The 15074-nt window shown below is 39.5% G+C and overlaps 1 protein-coding gene across 1 annotated transcript in view; it reads right to left on the bottom strand.

The window, feature by feature from the left end:
* Nucleotides 1-15074, bottom strand: part of cep89 (centrosomal protein 89) — a 52894-nt gene that overhangs the window by 10078 nt on the left and 27742 nt on the right. The gene's annotated exons all lie outside the window — the stretch shown is intronic.

Here is a 15074-nt window from a genome sequence, read left to right as displayed (position 1 = left end):
ACTGGGGCAATGAAACTGAAGTAAAAATGAATACAAGAATCAAAAGATACATTAATAAGTAATTTATTAATTAACTATGTAAAAAATGACAACTAGGTCTACATTTATGTGTTTGCATGTACTGCTACTGTGTGAGTTCAAGCTCTACTATATTATTACTATACTATACTAAACCATACCATACCATACCATACTATACTATACTATACTAAACCATACCATACCATACCATACTAATTAAAGAAAAATCAAAAGCGGCTTACTATGTCAGGGTTTTATTGGATTAGTACCTATATCCTATGTGAAGAATTGCAAGGGTAACTAGGACACAGTGGACCAATTTCTCTAGAAGCTGAAGGGGGTGTGTCTGCCAGCACTACGTGACATTCAAGGTGTGTGATTTGGGTTCAGTTAAGGTTGATTGTTGCACAGTCTTTCTATTTTCATACCCTATGTTACCATTTCTGCCAGACAACTAAAAAACTGTTGCAAAGATGAGAAGAACCTATTTCTCTTTCTTTTCTAAATAATCCATAAAGAACAAAATCAAACCATCATCCATAAGACATTAAATCATCACCATGACACACAATCAATTACACATTTTCATAATGGATGGATAACCTCCTACATCACAGTCAACACTACTCATATCTATGTGCTTTCCATGCCTTTGATAGGATTAACCAGCCCATTCATTACGCAGCTTACATGTAATTTCTCTCACTGCTAAAGACAATCAAACCTCTCTCAGCATTTAATCTATCAGATATAATTACAGGCTATAGAGCATAAACAGAATAATCGTCCCATGACGCTTATGAGCAAGTCATCATTAGCACATGGCTAGAAATGTGGAAAGGTTTGTTCAGCAGTGGGCAAATCGAAAATGCCTACTGCTGAAATTAATGTGTGAATGATGTTGAAATACTGAGAGCAACACTGTTTGTCCTGAACAGCCAGAGCTTGACATGGACTGGGCATGTGAGAAATATAGGTATAACCTATAAGATCAGTTCTGAGAAAATCTCTTGCTTTACTGACACTGATATGTTTCACATTTTTGTCACCTAAAGCTTTGAGCGTCTGTCTCGAAGCAATCAAGCACTTTAAGCAGTTTAAAGCAATAAATATACAGTATTCAGTCCATCATCAGACCAACACCTGTAAACATTTCAAAGATTGTACTTTTCACTCAATCAACCTCTGTTTAGCTATTAGGCTTACTAACTGCACACAATGCTCGACAGGCTGCTCTATTTCCACAAATATGCGTATGCAAGAGGCCACAAATTACAAGCAGCGTTCAGAGACAGAGGGAGAGAAAGACAAGAATGACTCAGATGCAACTGGTACAGAGCTCAGAACCACACTGACGTAGCACAAAGAATCAAATTAGCACAATTAGCATATGGTTAAAATTAAGAACATCAGTATTGGTACATACATGTAAAATGCATGTTAAATGAGGCTGCGCCTTCTAAAGTCCTGTACAGGCAACATAGGCTTACCCATTTAATCCTGCAGAGGTAACCCTCCTCTACAAAGGAACATCTAGATGGTTGTTAGGTGGCAGCATATTACATCAGCCACCACCCTATTATAGTATGACGGACTTAGAAGCCCCTTGAGGAAAATTTGGGATCTGTGATATCAGACTATATAAATAGATTTTGACTTAAGAGATCATCAACAACGACAGGCTATTTACTCTTGCTCTTTTTCATGACCAGAGATTGGGAGTTTCAAGAATCAGCATTGTCTTTATGAGTAAAAAAATTTGAAATAGAAAAATTTGTGTGACCGCATTTCAGAAAGTTCTACACAACTGAAAACAATGTCACCAACCATCTTAAGCTGTAATTACAAAGCTACCAATATGTCTTAAAATAACTACTAATATGCCAACCAGTGCGACTCGATGGTGCAATCATTTGGAAAAGTTTTTCCATATTTTGGTCTGTACAACAAAACTGTCCATTAAACCATTCATATTTTCTTCTTTTATTCATGTGTTTATTTTCTGTGGGTTACTCAAGAAAATGAATGAGACAGATGATGTGTAGAACACTGAAGGTACATGCCACATACATTCAAAATGCACTCACACTTCTCTCCCTAACCAGCATGCAGTTGTGCTCAGTAATGAATGGAAACTGTATTATATTTTGGAGAACTATAATCTGGGAAGCAAAATGCCTGAATCTCCATCAACCCCCCAGGGAGGCAGCAGGGCGCCAGCATCAGCCCAGTTGCAGCAAGTGACATTTAGCCCTCACAACAAGCTTAGCTGAGCAATGCCAAACCAATACATCTCCCCTTGGAGCTGTAGCCCAGATGTTGACTGACCTTCTCCACCCAATACAAAACAAAAAAACAAAAAACTCACAGCAGACAAATATTTTCCATACTACCTCCCAGTGAGGGATTGTAGCTGTATTAGAGATGTTTTTCATTATTTTGTTAACACTTCTCTCCAGAGGTTTCACTGTTTCACTCTTTTTGAACTCACACCTGAGAACTTTTCAGTAAAAATACTGCCTTACACGGATGGCTACAAGCTTTTCAGGCAGGGACTGAGATTTGCTGTCAGTCAGTCTCAGCCGTGTTTCTGTTGTTTCCAAGATAACATTAAACTATTTTGTACTATTTAAGATAAGGATAGGACCTCCTGTTTTGTAGGAGTTGTTGGAAGTACATTTCAGTCAGCCAACTCACGTTATATGAGTTAGAACATGTATTTGGCACCTGACTCACTGACGATAACTATCCCTTTGGGCAACCTAGATCCTACAGGTGAATGCTGCGGGTGAGCGCTGAATATATGTGGCAGTGATTAACAGTACACTTGAGTTGTCTGCTTCAACTAGCTCGCAGGTTTCTGGCCATAAATTTTCTGAAACGACCAGTCACCTGATTCCCTTGTTTGTCCATATGAAAACCCATCTGAAGTTGGTCCTTTGGGTCCTATCTCCTCCTCAAAGCCAAGCATGTCTGAGCACTGCCATATGTCCTGCCTTATGCTGAGATACAATTTGGGCCGCACCCAGCAGCTGCTACAATCAGTCTGAATGCAGAGTAAGGCTTGAGCCTCTGTTTAGACTACTGTATATTCACCCTCCTCTTTTTTATCTGCCACCCTGCAATTATTCTGATGAACACCTTGCAGCCTCACTAACAAAATCAAACTAGTTTATACAATTCATTCATTCACAAATCCAGATGATGTTTGATTCCCTGTAGCAATAACTCCATTCTATCAGCCATAAATCATTGCGTGTGTAAACACATTAACGTTTCTGCAGAAATTGGCTGTCTTTTGTCATTAGCAAGAGGAAACCCAGCAGTTGTATTGGGCAGGCAAAAATCAAGTGCAAAATACCTTACTCCACACCCATCTTAATGCATTTAATAAGAGGCAAGTGGATACGCTGAAGGAGAGCATAATGAGACATATACTGGGCAGCTCCCAGTCGCCAACAGCAGAATCCTGTGGATCCTGTGGATATGTGAATTAATAAAACTCATGACTGTGAAGAATGCTGGGGTTGAAACACAGCATTTACTGTAGGTCAGATAACTTTTCAGTACAGTTTAGAAATTATGACATTTCTCTCCCTAAGCCAGTGGTGTGCAGCATAAAACTCAAGGATCAAGGAGGATCTAATTTGCTACCTCCCACAAGGTAGAGTCAAGCTCTTGTGGTGTGGCGTCTACAGTGGTGTGGTGGTTTGCTAGAGGTTGGCTTGAAATGGCAAAAGATAATACAGTGTAATCTATCATGTAGTGTGATGAAAGATGGTTGATGAAAGCCTGATGGTTTGGTTCTGTATTTACCCTGTTGAGTCTCTTCTTATTTCTTTGTTTGTCATTTCTCTGGTATATAATCATTTAGAGCTTAAGGTAGAATAATCAGGTGAATCTTTTTCTCACATGTGGACCTGGTACTCTGCAGCCTAATGGTGCTTGTAGATAGCAGTGACATATGTTGTTCTATTTACAGGTTCTACATTTTGATTAGGATGCAGCAGGGTACAACACTGTGGTGTGGTCAGTGTGGTTGCAGTTACTGTGGTATTAAACTGAACAGCTGTCTACTATGTCAACAGCAGAAATTAGACATGGATCAACATTTCATGAGACCAGCAGCCACACTCGCTTTGCCACTGCTAGGTATCATTGCAGCAAGGCCACCATAATGTATTCACTGGAAAACATAAGGGCAACATCAGTAACCACTCTGAAAGCACTTAAAGAGCACTTTCCTGGTATGGAGAAAATGGTTGTCCCAAAGTAAACCCACATGACCACAGAGACTCAAACTCAGGGCCTGCTCACTGAAGCAACAGTGCTCAGTCAACCCTCCCATGCCGTTCAAAGCCTTTTCTCATTTCTTCTGGACTTGAGCATGTAATGAGGATTGTTCTGACAAACTACACTGACAACAGTGGCTGGATCAGTGGGCTACTGTACAGAATGGTAAACTATCAGGTGACTTCTTAAGATGGGTTTACACTTCTGCAACAGTGTCACAGAGGCAGCGTCCATGGGTTCTGTAGCTATGATGGAAGTGACCAACTTGTGCCTCCATAAACATTTATCTAGAGGGGCAGTGGAGACTCCACATGAAGGAATATGATTGGTCACACTGGAAGCAAACAGAGGAAAGGGCTAGTAATCTTAGTAATAATACTCAAAAAAATTATGATCTAGCACTGCCGATCACTGTGAGCAGTGGGAATAGAACATGATTATTTCAGGTAAATAATGATGTACAGCAAGCTGTATTTTGTGATCTAGCTACCATATCAGTTTCCAATGGAAGGCTTCCCCTTGTTGCTCCGTATCACAAAGTGATTATTATTACATGGATTGTTTGGTATTTTTGTTTTACTGCAGTAAATTCATTGCTGCACTATAAACAAAATCCTACACTGTAGGCTTTTATGGCAGAAACAACCCGACACAGAGGCATAAGTCCACCTTCATTTAACATGCCTGCAAAAACTGTGACGAGCCCACTACCTAGATTATATGCTTAAATGCTCCTTTAACACATTATAAGGCTTCCATACATCAAGTTACAGAATATAACCAATGTCAACCCTTTTATTCACCTTATTTTAATATTATGCGTTTACTGTCAATTACCTTAAGTTTTGTTCAGGCACTGTTACACATCCTGTTAGTGCTGGCTTATCTGAACATTGTAGCACCTCTGTCATTGTGGCAGCAGGTTCTGGTCCATTAGTGCTCACTTTTCTCACTGCCTACATTAAATGGCGGGGAACTGAGCCACATCCCCAACCCTACAGTAATTACTACTTATGATGAAATACACTTTGACAAATATGGTCCTGACAGAATATTGTCGCATGCGTCATTTTAGATCCATAGATTTGTCTTTGTCACAGCTAAAGATGGGAAAAAATTGCCTGAATATCAGTCTAAATGACAGTAGCTAAAAAGTAGCACAGGTCAATATGCAGAATATTAAGTTGGGATGCCACAAGTGATTATACAGCAGTGTGTTTAGATAAATGTACCAATCCACCCGATGATGCCAAGGCACCCATTATTCTGTCAGACAAGGCTTAGTACTATTTATCTCTAAACCTACTGTATTGAAGAAAACTAAGTAGACTAGTATACTTTTAGAACATAGTGTTTTTATCCGTCTCTGTTTCGAATCTGCCTTCTGTCAGGAGTCAAATCAACCAATTGGCATGCTTGAGGTGCAGGTCTGCATGATGCATCATTGAAATTTGGGAGGTGTGCACGTTGGCTCCTCCGTGACCTAACTCCCTTCTCCACCATCTCAATGTAGATTTGGAGAGATTTTTAAATGTATTTTGAGGTGAAGTAACATTAGGTCACCATGGCCTTGAACTTTCACCTTTGCCAAACAAAATCTAATCAGTTCATCTTTGAGTCCTAACAGACATTTCTGCCAAATTTGAAGGGATTCCCTGCAGGAATTCCTGAGCTATTGTATTCACAAAGCCAAAACCATGTTTTGTGAGGTCACCATTACTTTGACCAGCAAAATCTTATCCTTATCTCATCCTTGAGTTCAAGTGAATGTTTGCACCATTTGAAGAAATTCTCTCAAGGCATTAATGAGATATCGCATTCACTAGAGTGGGGCGGATGTACATTTGGATGGACAACCCAAAAACATAATGCCTCCGGCCCTGGAGGCATAACAAAGATGAAAGATCTGCCAACAGTAGCATGAACATAATCCTCTGGATCAATGGCATAATTCAGAGAAGCATCACCAAGCAGATATTCTGACAAAAAAGGTCAAAGCTATCATCACAAAATCCACACTGAGAGGAGGGGACAGGGCAACAGAGAACATACAGGATTGAGAGGACAAGTATACCATTTTGCCTTTCATGAGATCTGATAAATCTCAAGTCATACACATAAACACAAATGTGTAGCCCTCTAAGACTTTAGGGATGGGGTGCCTTAGGGGCTTTTTGTGAGGTATGTGTCGTGGTACACCTGTTTTAAGTCTGGCTGTTAAAATGCTGAATACAACATTGTCAGCAGAAATGCTTAACTTTTCAACCACCAACTTACCAAGCAGTACCTACCAGCTAAAAGTAACGTAAATAATATTTTGTGGAAGAGAGTACATATCTTCTATTTTGCCACAGCATGAATGCAGGTAAACACATCATTTGATCTAATCCAACTAGCCCCGATCAATGCAGAATAATGATGTTTTGTAATCCTGGCTGTAAAGGTCCAGATCCAACAGAGTGTCTGGAGCTCAGTGTTGTACAGACTTCTGTAGGTGTGATAACAGCTTAGACTTTGCTTTTAGCTTGGTGATCAAAGTCTTTTCCATTATGCGATTGATTAAAGCACTTTTTGCTTTTAAAAATAATGACTTGTTACAGTTAATGGTTTGTAGAGTAATTTAATGTGATACATTATTGATTTTTGCAATGGGGAAATTCTCCTCTGGTTCGATCTCCAGTGAGAGCTCAGGATCAGATACAAAACAGCATGAATGGAGGTGGTAGGGATTCAGGGTGACTTGTTGATTAGTACATACTGTACAGTTCTAACTAAGTTAACCAAATTAAATGACAAAATACATTGTTTTAACCGCCCTTCAGAATGACACATTTTCTGATCTGACATAGCTATGATGACAGAATTTGTCAGTGTAGTGGTTGATTTGATGTGACAACACAATGGTTAAGGTTGTTAGGTTTAGGCACAAAAACAACCTGGTTAAGTTTAGTTAAAGATTAGGGTTTGGGTTAAAATAAGTTTTGGATATATTTACCACTTTGCTAGGTTTAGTGGAGCTTCATCGTCATGGTTACAATGATACCCATGTGGTTAAGGTTATTGAACAATCATGGTCAAGCTTACAAGAAAAAAACACGGAACAACAGTGATCTCCTTGTGTTGAAGTCTGATGTTTTTTTGACACAACTATCCACCCGACCTCCTCCCTACACAAACTTTTTCACTCTATAATAATCACCTGACTCATTCCTTTGCACTGATCATAATTACAACATGTCCTAGAGGGCTTGGTGATTTGAACGTAGGGAAGTTCTGGGGCACAAGCTGACATGACTGATTCTGTTTCTAATCTTGAGGGGACAGTCTCATTCTGCATGTGTTCAATTAGCATCTGATTTAATAAGGGAACAGCGACTAATGCAGTAATACCACAACAGAGGTAGATTGGCACACACAGAGCAACTGGTCAAGCAAATGCTCAAATGGGATGTAGATGCCAATGATAATGAACCCTTAATGAACCCCAAGGTAGTTTCACTCTAATGCACAAGGCTACAAACTCTTTTTGTCTGCACAAAGATTGTCGTATGTAGTCAGCTGATATTTTCCTAGAATTAAATCCTGTTTTGCCTGTTCGTTCACTGTGCTCCACAGAAAATGTAGTGAGTGACATGGAAGCTGTATCCTTCAAAATCTAGTATCTATTGTATCTAATAACTGCTTTTATACTATCTTAAGGTCTTTTCGTTTAGTTAACTGAATTATAAAACCATCTGAAGGTGGTAAGACAAGTATGCTTTTTCAGCAGTCTTAAGTTTAAACCTGGGGTAGGCAGTATTCTATTAGCCATTTTCAGACTTTAGAAAATCTAGCCCATGAAGGGAGACTTTGGCCAGCCACAGGTCTATTCAGAGAGAGAGAGTGTTCCTATTGGATGTTCTACAAATGCAGACACGTGCGCATGTCCCTTGAGACAGCTGTGTCAATATCAGTGAAGTGTTTATGAGATGGAGAGAACTTGTTGTAGCTCTCCTGGACAGGTACCAGGCTTTTAACTTCATTTTCCCGTAATATCAAATTTGTTGTAGTGGTTGTTAGTATGAAAGCAGGTGATGAGTGGCTATATTGAATGCTGCTAATAGTTTTATAACTTTCCGTAGCCAAAGGCTCACGGCTACAGCTATGACTGTGTTGTTTGTGTTGTGTGCATGAAGCATGTGCATATGAGCTGCAGGAGGGCAGCTGTATTTTCAGATTCTGGTGTTTTTGTATTTTTTTCTTTTCTAGATTTACCTAAAGCAAAATGTTTTTTACACAACAATGTATTTATATAATAATACTATATTATGAACTATAATTATGCTAGGTTTGTTTTGCTGTTAAATTGAGCCTATAGCTTCCACTGTAATTACCAAAGACCATATATTTCTGTGGGAATTAGACCTTCATTGTCAGTTATCTTAGATTTCGCTTTTTCCTTTGTAACTACTCTTCCTTTCTAATCTCCATCACTTCTCTTTGTCAGATTTTTTTCATTTTGTCCTGTATATCTTCCCTTCCCAAAGCTGAGCTTTGATTAATGCAATCTTTTTATTTTGATCCGTGTTAGTTACTAAAGTAAACACAGGGCCAATTTATATTTATATGCAAATGTTACCAGCCTCCGCTCAGATAATCTTGCAATGAAAATAAAAATATATAGGGGTACCTCATTGTAACAGGCATTTTAACACTTTACACAAACTGAATTGAAAAAGAATCATAGCTTTGGCAGATTCAACTGCCTGTCGATTTGTTGACATAATCAAAGAACCACTATGCTGGGTAAAGAGTTTGTAGTAATGACCACCCACCCAGACACAAGCAATGAAGCAGGTGATCAGATGAGAAAGTTGGTCCTCTTGGCATCGTATCATTGCAGCATCAAAGTACAGTTATTTTTAGGTCATTATTTTGCGACTTTCTGGACCACGCTGCCCTTGATGGTGGGTACGACCATGAATGAGGGGCACATAACATGAGGACAAACAGCTTTTTGTTTTGTTTGTTTACGACTATTAGCTTGTGTGGTGGGATGATTACATGCAATGTGCAATGTAGGTAGCAGGTAAGCTCTGTATATGATACGTTTAGCAAATTTGGACTTATGTATCTTCCTCAAACACTTCAAACCACATTCTCTGGGTGTATAGTAGCCACCAGTGACCCTCCAGTGTTTTCCAAAAAAACAGTGTAACAACCCACTATATGTGAGCTACAGTAAGATGTAACTGCATTTCTAAATTACTCTGGAAAGCAGGAACACAATTTCATTCTTTCCAGCCTTAACTCTCCCCAATCTTCCAATTCCTAAATGTCAAACATCAGCTTCCATCCAGCTCCTCCCCTGTGTTATTCCTCGTCCACAGTGGAGGTACATAACTGTTTCAAATCAATGTTACACTTTACACATCAATGTTACCAAATTTGACATATGTGCCTTGGAGACTAAGTAATCAGTCAGTCAGCCTGTCAATAGGGAGTCAGTCAAGTAGTCAGTTAACTAGTCAGTACACCAGTGCTCAGTCAGTCAGCATATACAGTACATACTGTACATACTGTACATACTGCAACACTAGGTGTTCTCCTATATTCTTCTCTCTTCATGTGGACTTTACAACACTGTATTCTACACTATCATTCCATTAATTATCACTGATTGATTATTAACTGTCTTGTGGCTCATCTATCAATCCTTAGTATAACTTTAACTGCCCTTTATTGTACCACCATGCCCTGTATGAGCCCACCGTTATTAGTTCTGCCAAGGAGGTTGTGTTTTCACCTGTGTAAGTCTATTTGTTTATTTGTCAGCAGGATTACACAAAAAGTATGGGACCGATTTGCACCAAACTTGGTGGAGGCCTTTAGACTTCAGTCCATCAGCCCATATCCCATTGTACCTCTCTACCAGCCCATCCACAGTATCAGACTCCATTAGCATTAGGTAGGTGTACTAAATGATCTGCCTGTGTGTAAATATAGAGAGATGTAAGATTTTTTATAAATAATGTATTTATGCTGTACACACATATATGAACACAGCATACAGATGGGTTTCTAAAGCATTCTTCCTACAGAGAAAATTACAGGCAAAAAGAATTTACATCTACAAGAAGCATTCTACATGTTAATGTAATACTAATAACTACCAACTACTACTGGGTACTGTAAATAAAATTATGCAATGGCTTGCCTTTCATCTCTATCAGGCCACAAGACTGCATCGCAGAAGGAAATGCATTGCCTGGTATGACTAGGCCCACCCTAATATGCTTCAGCAGCTCATCACCACAGGCTTCCTTGGCTGCTAGGAGTAGGCATATGAGCTAATAAAGATGGTTTTCATAGACCAATGCCAAAGAATGTGGCAGCAGATAAAGATCAGAAAAACACGGTCAGTTGTTGAACCACAGAAGCTCTGCAAAAAATTGTTGCCCTGAATAACAACATAGCAGAACAGCTCTGGACCATCCATCTGATTTGCAAAGTGATGAGCAAGGCTTCATCCAGCTCAGTAGAAGCTGGGTGGTGCAGCGGGACAATGACCCTAAACAGCAAAGTAAATCTACTGCAGAATGACTTCTAACATAGAAAATCCACATGTTCGAGTGGCCCAGACCATAACCCAATAGGGATGCTGTGAAATGACCTCAGGAGCTGAGAGCTGTTCACACCAGACATCCTCCTAAACATTGAACAGTTCTGAGCTGCAGCTACAGAAAATGCATTTGAGGTTATTGGTGCCAAAGGAGATCTGAACAGTTATTAACTCTAAGGTTTTTTTTGTGTATTATTAGCTTAGGATCATTGTGTTTGTCTATACTCATGACTTAGATGAAGATCAGATCACATTTTATAACCAGTTAATGCAGAAAACCAGGCAAATAAAAAGGGTTCACAATTTTTTTTCTTGCTGCTATAGTTCTGTAGCTTTTGATTTCTTGAGTTTTTGTTCCCTCCCTTTTGCATCTGAAGGGGAGGTTGCATTCCCTTGCATTCCTGTGAGTGTGCTTTGCACCTACATAGACCACAGACTGTTCATTTATGTGATCTGTTGTTTGTTTGTTTTGCCGACCCAGCCAGGGGCAAAGCTCTGTCTACACAGTGGCTTTTTTCATTGAATTGTAGAGGCTATCCCTCCAACTTAGAACAGAAGAAACTTCCTGTTGCCTCACAGTGTGTGGACGCATTCGACCACAGATATGGCATTATCATGGGCATTGTTTCAAGAAGTATTTCTGAGGAATATCTGTGCTGCCGCCGCACACTTTTGTTCAGTTTTACCACTGGATTTGACGACCCCTTCACTAGCTCATGCTGTCCTTTCTGCTAGGTCTATAATGCACTAGAGTGCTGGATGTTTAACCCCAGTTTGGCGGCTGCTCTGCGGGGTATGAATACATGTCCCATACTTTGTATTGTACCAAGTGAATCGACTGAAAGGGAATGAATTGTGACTATTACTTCTGTTCCCTGAAGGAGAGGAATGAGGCACAACACCTGATTGCCCCATTTCTGTAGCTGGGCTCAGTAAAGGGTGGCTGTTGAACTGAAAGATGACCGTGTTAATGGATGTACATACAGTATGTGCAGACAGGGTCTCACATTCACCATCACAGGTCATCTGCCTTCAGACGTGAATACAGGTGTGTTCAGTTAGGCCGCAAAAGGATATGATGATATCCCATACTTTATGCATTGTACCTCACTCCTCTCCTTCAGGGAACAGGTGTTTGGTCATTTGGTTGGTTTGTACACAGTTTAACTAAAAGTTTGAAATGGGAAAATAGAGGTTTGTTGCATGCGGATCTATTGAAAACACCCAACAGGATGCACACTTCTTGCAACTACAGAGCGATAATGCATATCGATAGCTGTAAACAGTAATGTGCCATTAAAGGTAGCATTGAGTCAATAAAAGAGGTGAAAAAGAAGAAACAAACTGACAAAAAATATTGATGATGTTTCAAAACATTTAAAAAAGGTTTTGAAAAATAGTTTTGGTGATCAGAAACATATTCTTAGGCCTTGAGGAGAAATTTCTTTTTCGTAAAGCTGTGTTGTTTACAACTGGACAGCTTTAGAGACAATTGTAACTTTTAGATTCAAGTTCAGGTTGCATAATAAGGAGCTGAATATTCCCTTGCACAATCCCAGTGCTGTGCCCTTTCTTTACAACATTTATTTGTCTTTGACTTCAGGGGAAGACTAGGTGATTCTGCTGGGATTGATGTAGTAGGAGTTGGTTCTTTCTGACATCTTTCTGACATGCTTCAGAAGGCTTTTTAAACGCAACAGACTGGTGGCTGAAATATTTAACAGTCAGCAAGTCACAGAGAGGCCTGCTGGGCAATTGCCAACGCAACATCGACCTATTCAATCTATATTTCATGGTCATGAATGAATGAATGGCTGGCTTTTCTTTATATAGCATCTTCCTGTCGGGGGGGGGGGGACTTGTTAATGACCAAATCTAAATGTAAAGTAAGAAGTAACAAGAATGAAGAAACTGCAACAATAGGTCACTGAAGCACTCAGATTTTTTTGAGGTTTAATTAAACCCTTTTAACCTTTTAACATTTACTGAATCACTTTGAATTTAACCACATAAACCTGGAATTGAACAAAGACTGCAACACAATCCTATCAATGTTGTAACATCTGCAGGATACACAATAAAAATGCATATGAAAGCATATCATCTTACTGTAACAGATATTAAGAAGAGGAACACTGATTATACTCTTTGTACAGGATGTCCACATCAGCATGTTCTAGTGGCTGATAATATAATCCACACACCACAAACATCTGCAAATAAGTATCATATGTCTTCAAAGTGGACAGCACTGAGTAGTTGTCACCTAGACTGGAGATAAAGACCTCAGCTGCTCAGCTCCTCATGCTCAACCATGCTGACGATGGGCTGGTTCCTCAGTACTATACAGTATGTATGGAAATTTCAACCTGAGACCTGAGAGAGTTGTGATCCAGATCCAGAACCGTGATGGTCTTAGAACAACATTCAAAAAAGGTCTAGAATCCACCTGGGGCATGGCGTTCTGACCCTATGAAGATACTTCATCACTGCTTTTGTGAAAGGTTGCATGTAAAGCAGGCTCTAAGGATTGATATCCAATAAGGACTATTGCTAGGTGGCAGTGAGAACTACAGGAAGCATAGCTTTTTCTCTCGGATGTGAGGAGGTCCACTAACGGCCAGCCAAAATGCTGGTTGATCTGTGCCACACACATGGCAGACCCTCAGAGACTCAAGGTGATGACTGTCCCTGAGGACAAAGATGCATTTTTCTCCCACACCAATCAGCCCATCAGAGAAGTGTCAAAGCCCTTGTGTGCAGGACAAAAACAGTTTCTCCCCCTATACCAGAACTAAGGGGAGCAGTTTCAAAGGGCTACATCTGCACGAACCTCCGTAGCTTTAAGTGTACTAAGAGCAACATCTTCAAGTGTTATTAGACATACTATCATGAGTGTAAGCGACAGTTCCTGGTGCTGTTGACTCAATGTGCTCATTAAGCTCAGTGCTGATAATTGCGCTTGGCACAACTGCTAATGAAGGCCACCAAGACTGCCTGGTCCCCAACAACAAAATGAGTAAGTTAAAAAAAGCTACTGTATATTTCTCTACCAGTGTAAAACTGGGATTCATATTTCATCTTTTGCTGCAGGCTAATACATACACATACTACACTGTCTCAATAATCCATGATAGATACTACCCTAAGTATAGAGACTAGATTTTTCTCATATAAAGAAAGTAATATTGGAACTTAGTTAATGAGAAGTTTAAATGAAAGAAAGGAAATTAAATATACAGTACATTGGTACATACACATACACCTTTTACAGTAGGTCCCCGCAGGTGACAGTTATCTGCCACAGTAAAGGTCTGGGGCAGAGTACCGGAAACCTCATTCCTATTCATGCTTGGTGTCTATGGATGTATGCTCACGGCTATTTGACCTTATTAATGATGACTGACAGTGTCTTGCTGTTTCTCCATGGAGCAAACAGATCACTAGAGTTTTTTTGTATCAGACCTTTAGAACTTCAGTAGCTATCAGCAATTATTCATTATTCCAGTGAAGCTGCTGGCATCAACTAGAACTGATACATGGGTGTCAATAACACAAGTATTGGTGACATACAGTACATTTAATTGGTTCAGATATGGCTTCAAGGCATGGCTGACAACACTGACTCATCGTGGGAAAAAAAAAAATCAATAGACAGAAGCATGATAGTATTTAAATTAAATTTTTGATCTGAATTAATTCAGCTGTCACAGATTAATGCCAACTAAAACATTCAATTGCTCAGTGACATAAGTCAATATAAACAACACGGAAGTGAATGGCTTGTAACAAAGAAATTACTTTGCAGTTTCACATGTTTACAAATCACATAAAAACTAAACAGGGCTTTATATGATCAAAGGAACAACAAAAATAAAACTAAAAGAAACAATGTGAAAGATTCAATTTGGGGGTCATTTAATTAAGAACTAAAAAAAAAAAAAAAACATTGTATTCTAAACACCAAATCAACAAAAACTGTTGAAGGAGCATCCGTGCCTGCCACCTCTCCCCAACGATCAATAGCATTACTGGCTCTTGCTTTGCCACAAATGGCTCTGTGATGACACCCTGATCCAATTCCCAAAACATAAATCATTCATCAGCAGCAGGTACACAGAGCAGAAGCAGTCAGAGAAGGAGGCAGAGTCCTGACCTT

The sequence above is a fragment of the Seriola lalandi genome, unplaced genomic scaffold, assembly GCF_002814215.2.
Source record: "Seriola lalandi dorsalis isolate HSWRI2012SDOR001 ecotype SW California unplaced genomic scaffold, Sedor1 jcf7180002054898, whole genome shotgun sequence".
NCBI lineage: Eukaryota > Metazoa > Chordata > Actinopteri > Carangiformes > Carangidae > Seriola > Seriola lalandi.
Note: the sequence above shows the minus strand (reverse complement) of the source record. Positions and strands in the feature narration are given on the sequence as shown.